Here is a 7205-nt window from a genome sequence, read left to right on the forward strand (position 1 = left end):
ATAAGCTAATACATTTAAATAAAGAAGATGAGCATGTTACAGGAGACAATGTATTAGTGAGTGAATACCAAATACACAGACCAAAGGAGTGAACAACAATTGGGGAGAGAGAGATAGAGGGATGGGAGGAGGAAATCAATGTTTTGGAATAGTCATTAGAAATGAATAGATGTCTTGTTAAATACAAAATGGATTGTGGCATAAATTGTATAATAGTCCATTATTTAAAGCCACAAGTCCACTACTTAAAGAAACAATCAGCCATTATGAACAAACCTCTAATCCACCTACCTGAAATCAGGTTTTTAAAAAAAAAGTTTTAGTTATGATTTGGTTTTATTTTTAGAAATTAGAGACTGCAAGAAATAACTGCCCCACCCATAGGAAATGGTGGTGAATCACTGCTCTTTCAGACTGCACCCGCTTCCCCTTTGTGTCAGCATTCTATTAAGGGTATAAAAACCATGCATCCATCCCTCAGTTCCTCTCTAGCTACAGACACATCCCTTAAGCCTGTGGTTCTCAAACTATTGTACTGGTGATCCCTTTCACATAGCAAGCTTCTGAGTGCAACCCCCCTTATAAATTAAAAACACTTGTTTATATATTTAACACCATTATAAATGTTGGAGGAAAAGCGGTGTTTGGGGTGGAGGCTGACAGCTCGCGACCCCCCATGTAATAACCTCGCAACACCCTGAGGGGTCCCAACCCCCAGTTTGAGAACCCCTGCCTTAAGCCTTCAAAGTATTGTGGAAGGAGGGTCACTGTGGATCTGCAGAGATGATGTATCTGGAAAACAAAGGTTACTTTGGTAGGTAACTTCCTATGCCTTCATAACACTGTCTTCTCAAGATCTTAGCCGTTGTCACAACCACCCCTCCCCATTCCCTTCTCTCTAAATTGGCTTTCCTCCACTGTCTGCACCATTCAGCCAGCTCCTCCAGTCCATATTTCTTAACTAACACAACTTTGTATGGATCCAGGCACCAGTCTCTGTCAGAATGCATGTGTCTGATGTCAGTGCATGGGGTTGGTTGAGAGTGATTGTAAAGTTGTCATGTAAATTTACCAGCTCTTGGAAAAACTCTATTGACCCATACCATGATGATCTTGAAAAATATTAAAAAGTAAGGTACTTGCCCATTAAAGAAAAAGAAAGCAAGTAGGTAGAATTCATATGTATTTCCACTAAACAGCTTGGCTAAGCTGGAGATAGGGCTGAACATACATATCAATAATTTAAGGCTAAAAAACGTAAGAACTTTGCAGATACCACTTACTGAATGTTAGAAACCCAGGAAATGCAGAGTTGAGGGCAAACTAAAAAGAAAGCCAAGCATAACACTGCAGCTAGGGTACTCAAACTGCCAGAACTCTGCAAAGGACACGCTGAATTGTCCCAGTTTAACTAACTGTGATTTTAAACCAATTTCATGAAACTGGTGCAAAAGTATCCATTCCTATTTCAGTTTAATCTAGGCTTCTTTCATTTTTGTTTAAATCAATTAGAAACAGGATTAAATTAAACCAAAAAAAGTCACTCCTAAAACTAAAGCAGAATGTCCACACAGGGCATTGCACCACTTTAAATAAACTTGCACCAATGCACATGTAGGGAAAGGCTGTGCTCACAATAGCGCCAGTGGGTGGTAATCGTGGGACCAGGAGGAAGATGGTTCAGGGATTCCAGCTGGGGAGCCAGAATGGCTGCAGGAGTCACCAGTGCTAAGGGAGCCCTGAAGCACTTTGAAATTGTATAGGCAACCTGAGCTGGAGGAAGCATAGGTGCCCTTAGCACTATAGGATCATTGGGGCCGAAGGAAGCTGGACTCCCTCTGCTTATTCTAGGCTTTATAAAGGGCAGCATCACTGCTGGTGGTGGCTGCAGGATCCCAATTATTCACACGTATAAAGTCAATCCCAAAGCTCCTTAGTCTTTCACAAACAATAAGAAAATAAAAGGGGCCGGGGGAAAATTCCATTGCGAGAGAGAGCTTAGGAACCTAAGGGAAGGGGACGGTAGCCAACCTAGGACACATGAATGAGCTTGTACTTACTTTTACTTTTGTGCTTTTCTTTGCTTGATGAATCCTTTCTCTTCTTTTTCTTTTTTCTTTTTGGTGGGGTTTCCATCTCCCTTGAGGTTTTTCCCTGTGCCTCAGGGAATAAGTCCTGGTCTAACATAGGTAAACACTGCTATGCTTTATCTCCTGCACTAGTCTGTTTTACTAAGGCTTTAGGGTGGCAAAATTGGTGGGACTTTATCCCTTGTAGGAGGAGCTATTGTAGAGCCTTTTACGGGGAGGGGTATTTTGAGTTTTCTGCTTTAAAAAGGAGTAAGAGGTTCTGATAAAAGCACAATCTAAGACTGTTCAAATACTGACTGTTAATAAAAATATAACTGCCCTTGCAAATCTAAGGCTCATAGGAAAGTTGGTTCAGATAAAGAGCCCAGTTTCCCAAATTCACTGAAATGGAGTAATGAAATCTGAGTGATGTAAAATATGTGTATAGCAGTTTGCACCTGAAATGGCAGTCAGTAAACATGAATAAAAATATTAACTCCTGCTGTATTGTTGGTGTTTTTCTGTCTCTCATTTCTATTTGAATTCTATGCAGCACTAATCATACTCGGGGCTTTACAAACATTCACTAATTAATCCTCACATCACCTTCTTGAGATAATAGTATTCCCATTTTACAGACAGCGAAAACTGAAGAAGAGAGCTTAAGTAGCTTCCCCAAGGCCGCAGAGAGGATTGTTATAAAAGGCAGGGCTGGAATTTAGGATTTCCAGACTTCCAGTCTTGTGTTTAGACCACATCTCATCATCTGTTACTATTTTTTCTATTATATTTTTGGATACTATTTATAAGGTATTTATTTTCAATGCCAATGGATCCAAGTACACATGGGATAGCAGTTAGAGTTGCTAATGGCCTCTAATTGAGGTGCAACTAACATTTAAGAGCAAGGTACTAGAATAGAATATGTCCCCAGTTAACAAATGAGGAAAAATGTGGCATGAGTACACTTTTGGGACTGAGACCACTGAAAGGCTATATAGAGATGGGCCACAGAAGGAGAAATAGTCTTCTAGCCTACTGAGGCAAGGCCTTCATAAACTTCCTAGCATATGGGGGAGGGCAGCATTTTCTGTTTGGTAGGATCACTGATTATGATGGGAGGGTTAACACTTCCTTTTCCCTACTACATGCCTCTGCAGGGTGCTGCTTTAAAGGGGTTGAAACTTCAGCAAGCCTTGCCCCTACTTTGTACTATGCTAAGGGCCTGTAAAGGGTTAATTTTGAGGCGGCTCCCCTACATGGAATAGTATTTGAATGAATGGCTTTCACTTAACTATATTCATCCCAGCCGCCCACCCAGTTACTACACTTATTCTCCTACTAGCTAGTGGTTTCCACCTGAAAGGGCACCTTGGCCCTAGCCCTACAAACACCGAGGAATGTAATTGTACTCATGTGAATTCTATTGGTTTTGATGAGACTATTCCCAGGAGTAGAGTTACATATGTGCGTCAGTGTTTGCAGGGTTGAGGCACTGGAATCTAAGGGAGTTAGGAAGGGCTCTCCCCAAATCCCATGGTATTCTGAGGAGAAAAATGAGGCTTTTCAGGTCATCTCTCGCATTTTTATTTGATTCAGCTGTGTTGCTGTGGATGTCTTATACATCGGGGGAAGTCTATACACAAGCCCTAGACCAGGGGTCTCAAACACGCCGTCCGCGGGGTTCTTTCATGCGGCCCGCCAAGCTCCCCGCGTGCCCCTCTGTCTACCTGGTGGCGCCGCGAGCCCCACACCGCTCCCTGAAGCAGCTGGAACTATGTCCCTGCAGCCCCAGGCGGAGGCGGGGAGTAGAGGGCTCCGTGCTCTCACTTCCAGGCACTGCCCCCAGCAGCTCCCATTGGCCGGGAACGGGGAACCGCGGCCAATGGGAGCTTTGGGGGAGGTACCTGGAGGAGCAAGAGCAGCACATGGCGCCGTTCCCCCCCCCCCCCGGGACTCCGGCTGCTTCCTGGAGCGGGGCCAGGGGCCAGGGGCCAGGGCAGGCAGGGAGCCTGCCCTGGCCACAGTGCGTGGTGCTGCCACCCCGGAGCCGCTCTAGGTAAGCGGCACCAGGCCGGAGCCCGCACCCCAACCCCCTGTCCGGAGCCCCCTGCCACATCCCACACCCTCCTGCACCCCAACTCCCTGCCCTGAGCCCCCTGCTGCACCCCTCACCCCTCCTGCACCCCACACCCCAACTCTCTGCCCTGAGCCCCCTGCTGCACCCTTCACCCCGGCCCCCTGCCGCACCCCTCACCCCTCCTGCACCCCACACCCCAATTCCCTGCCCTGAGCCCCATGCCGTACCCTGCACACCTCCTGCACCTCAACTCCCTGCCCTGAGCCCCCATCACACCCCACACCCCTCCTGCACCCCAACTCCCTGCCCTGAGCCCCCTGCCACACCCTGCACCCCAAACCCCTGCCACACCCCTCACCCCTCCTGCACCCCACACCCCAATTCCCTGCCCTGAGCCCCCTGCCCTACCCTGCACACCTCCTGCACCCTCTGGGGGCAGAGTTGGGGTGAGGACTTCGGGGAAGGGGTTGGAATGGGGGCAGGGAAGGGGCGGGAAGAGTCGGGGCAGGGGAGGGGCCTCATGGAAGGAGTGGAGTGGGGGCGGGGCCAGGGGCAGCAAGGGGTGGGTGTCAGTGATGCGGCCCTCGGGCCAATGCACCAGTCCTCATGCGACCCTCGTGGTCATTTGAGTTTGAGACCCCTGCCCTAGACTAGAGACTCTAATGAAACCTGCACACAGATCAGAGAAGGTGGTGGTTATGATTCCAGTTCAAAACATTTCCTTTTAATCAATAGGTTTAAGTCCCTGGCATTGTGTGAAAAATAGCGGGTGTATAACAAAAATTGAAGGGAGACATGTGACCTTTGAAGATTTACGTCCTGATCTTGAAAACACTTACATATGCAGAGTTACACGAGAGAGGCCTCACTGAATTGTGTGTTGCCAGAGGAGTGCTGTTGATTGTAAGCTTCTGGGGGTGCCTTAAATACACCTCTACCCCGATATAATGCAACCCGATATAACATGAATTCGGATATAATGCGGTAAAGCAGCGCTCCGGGGGGGCGGGGCTGTGCGCTCTGGCGGATCAAAGCAAGTTCGATATAACACGGTTTCACTTATAACGCGGTAAGATTTTTTGGCTCCTGAGGACAGCGTTATATCAGGGTAGAGGTGTACATCACCCTTAAATCAGGCTACCAAGTATTGTGTCAGAACAAATTATGGTGTATCACAGCACTCCACCCAGGGAGATGATTATAGAATTTACTTCGTCAAGCAGAAGCCATAAAGTTGGTCTCAGAAGTTTCAGACTTTTCACTTGTCTGAAGTTTTTCCAGGAAGTTGTAAGAGGATCACCTGCCTCAGACAAACTCCATGAGCTAAATGAATCCGTAATACAACTCCAATGAAATTTCACCATAGCTGAATAAGCCTCCACGTGTTTTACTTACTGAGGTGATCTGCATCATAGTAGCATACAATACGATTGCCTCTGCCAAATGGATTTCTAGTCCTTTGTCTTGGAGCTTGATCCTGCCAGATGCACAGTCCTGCAAGATGTTGTATGTTCTTGTGATAAACACTCCCAGTGAAATCAGGAGATGTTGAGGGTGCTTAGCACCTTGCGGAACTAAGATAAGGTTCCCCGGACCTACATCAGGGCTTGTCATGGCTGGAAATGCTGCAAGAAAGCTTTATGTGAGGAAACTGCTTTAGCCAAGGATTTTAGCCTGTTAAAGTTAAGTTTAGACTCTAAGAAGCGTGTTATACTTATATTTATATGTAATAATTTGTTTCCATTGTTATCCTTACTCAGTATCTCTTAAATCTTAATCTTTTTCAGTAAACTTATGATTGTTTTCCTATAACTCCATGGTGGGGTGGTATAAAGGACCTGATTCTGAGTTATACCAGTCAAGCTATGTATATACTGTTCCCTTGGGATTAGCGAACCTGGTAGTTACTGTGAGTGTGCATTGACAGAGGCTGGACGACTGTTCAGAGTTGCTCAGGAACTGCAGGACACCAAATGTTAACCTGCAAGGCAAAATAAAGGCAGGCAGAATGCTGAGGAGATTGTTTGGGTGGCTAAGAGACTGGGAGTTTCAGGGGGTTGACTCCCAGTTTAGCACCAGCAAGTCTTGGTCTTGCTGAGGCAGGAAGTAACACAGTGACTCACAGGCCTGGGTACTCCAAGAAAGTGACCACTAGGACAATACAGTTTATAAGTACAGAAATCAAGGACCAACAGATAAGAATAAATAATGTTTTATTTCCAGAAAGGCAGGGCTGAAAGAGAGAGAGAAAGAAAATGGCAGGAAACAGGGACAAAAGGAAAAAAGCAGGGGAATCAGGGAAACAAATTAAATGAGTAACTATCCAATAACCCAGCAATAATTAAACACTTCCTCCTTTCATTACTCAAAATCCCACAACTCAGGAATGACAAGAATGGTCCCCAGAGTGTCCCATAGGCCGTAGCTGAAGAGTGGAGGTGGAGGTCAATGAGCTGGCTGATGCTGTTACTTTGCTTTTGCCCCGGGGTAAGGTTAGGGACCGCGGATGTTAGCGTGGACGCTGACCAAGGGGAGTTCCGGGTTCAATGACTGGAAGCGGTGTTAGAGAAATCAGACATGAGGAGATCATGTCCAGGATGAAGAACAAACTAGTTATTATTGTTTACAGCTGTCTTATGCCTCTGGAAGGGTCCTCGGACCAGCTTCACAACAACAGAAAAGAGGCTGCTTACCCACAGTTACAGCTGCCGTCTGATTCTACCAAAACCTGTGGCCAGCCTCCTCGAGAGCCTTTCCCTCCTGGTTACCACCGCTAACTACCATTAGCTCCCTTCCCCCACCCTGCAGAGTCTTGGAGCTAGCAATTCAAAAACCCTTCAGTTCTGCCAACCAGGGCCATGGCTTCTGGAAGGGGAAACCCTCCCACTCTGATTGCCGAGTCTGCTCTGGGCCTTTCTACATACAAGCAGGAGGACTTCCTGCAAAGTCCATCTCCATACCCCAGGGGTCAGGCTGTGCTTATTACCACATGGGACTGGGACCTAGCAGTCCCCTTTCTCCCAATCAAAATTTTAGGTATCTGCACCAGGTTCCGA

Source organism: Emys orbicularis, chromosome 7, assembly GCF_028017835.1.
Source record: "Emys orbicularis isolate rEmyOrb1 chromosome 7, rEmyOrb1.hap1, whole genome shotgun sequence".
NCBI lineage: Eukaryota > Metazoa > Chordata > Testudines > Emydidae > Emys > Emys orbicularis.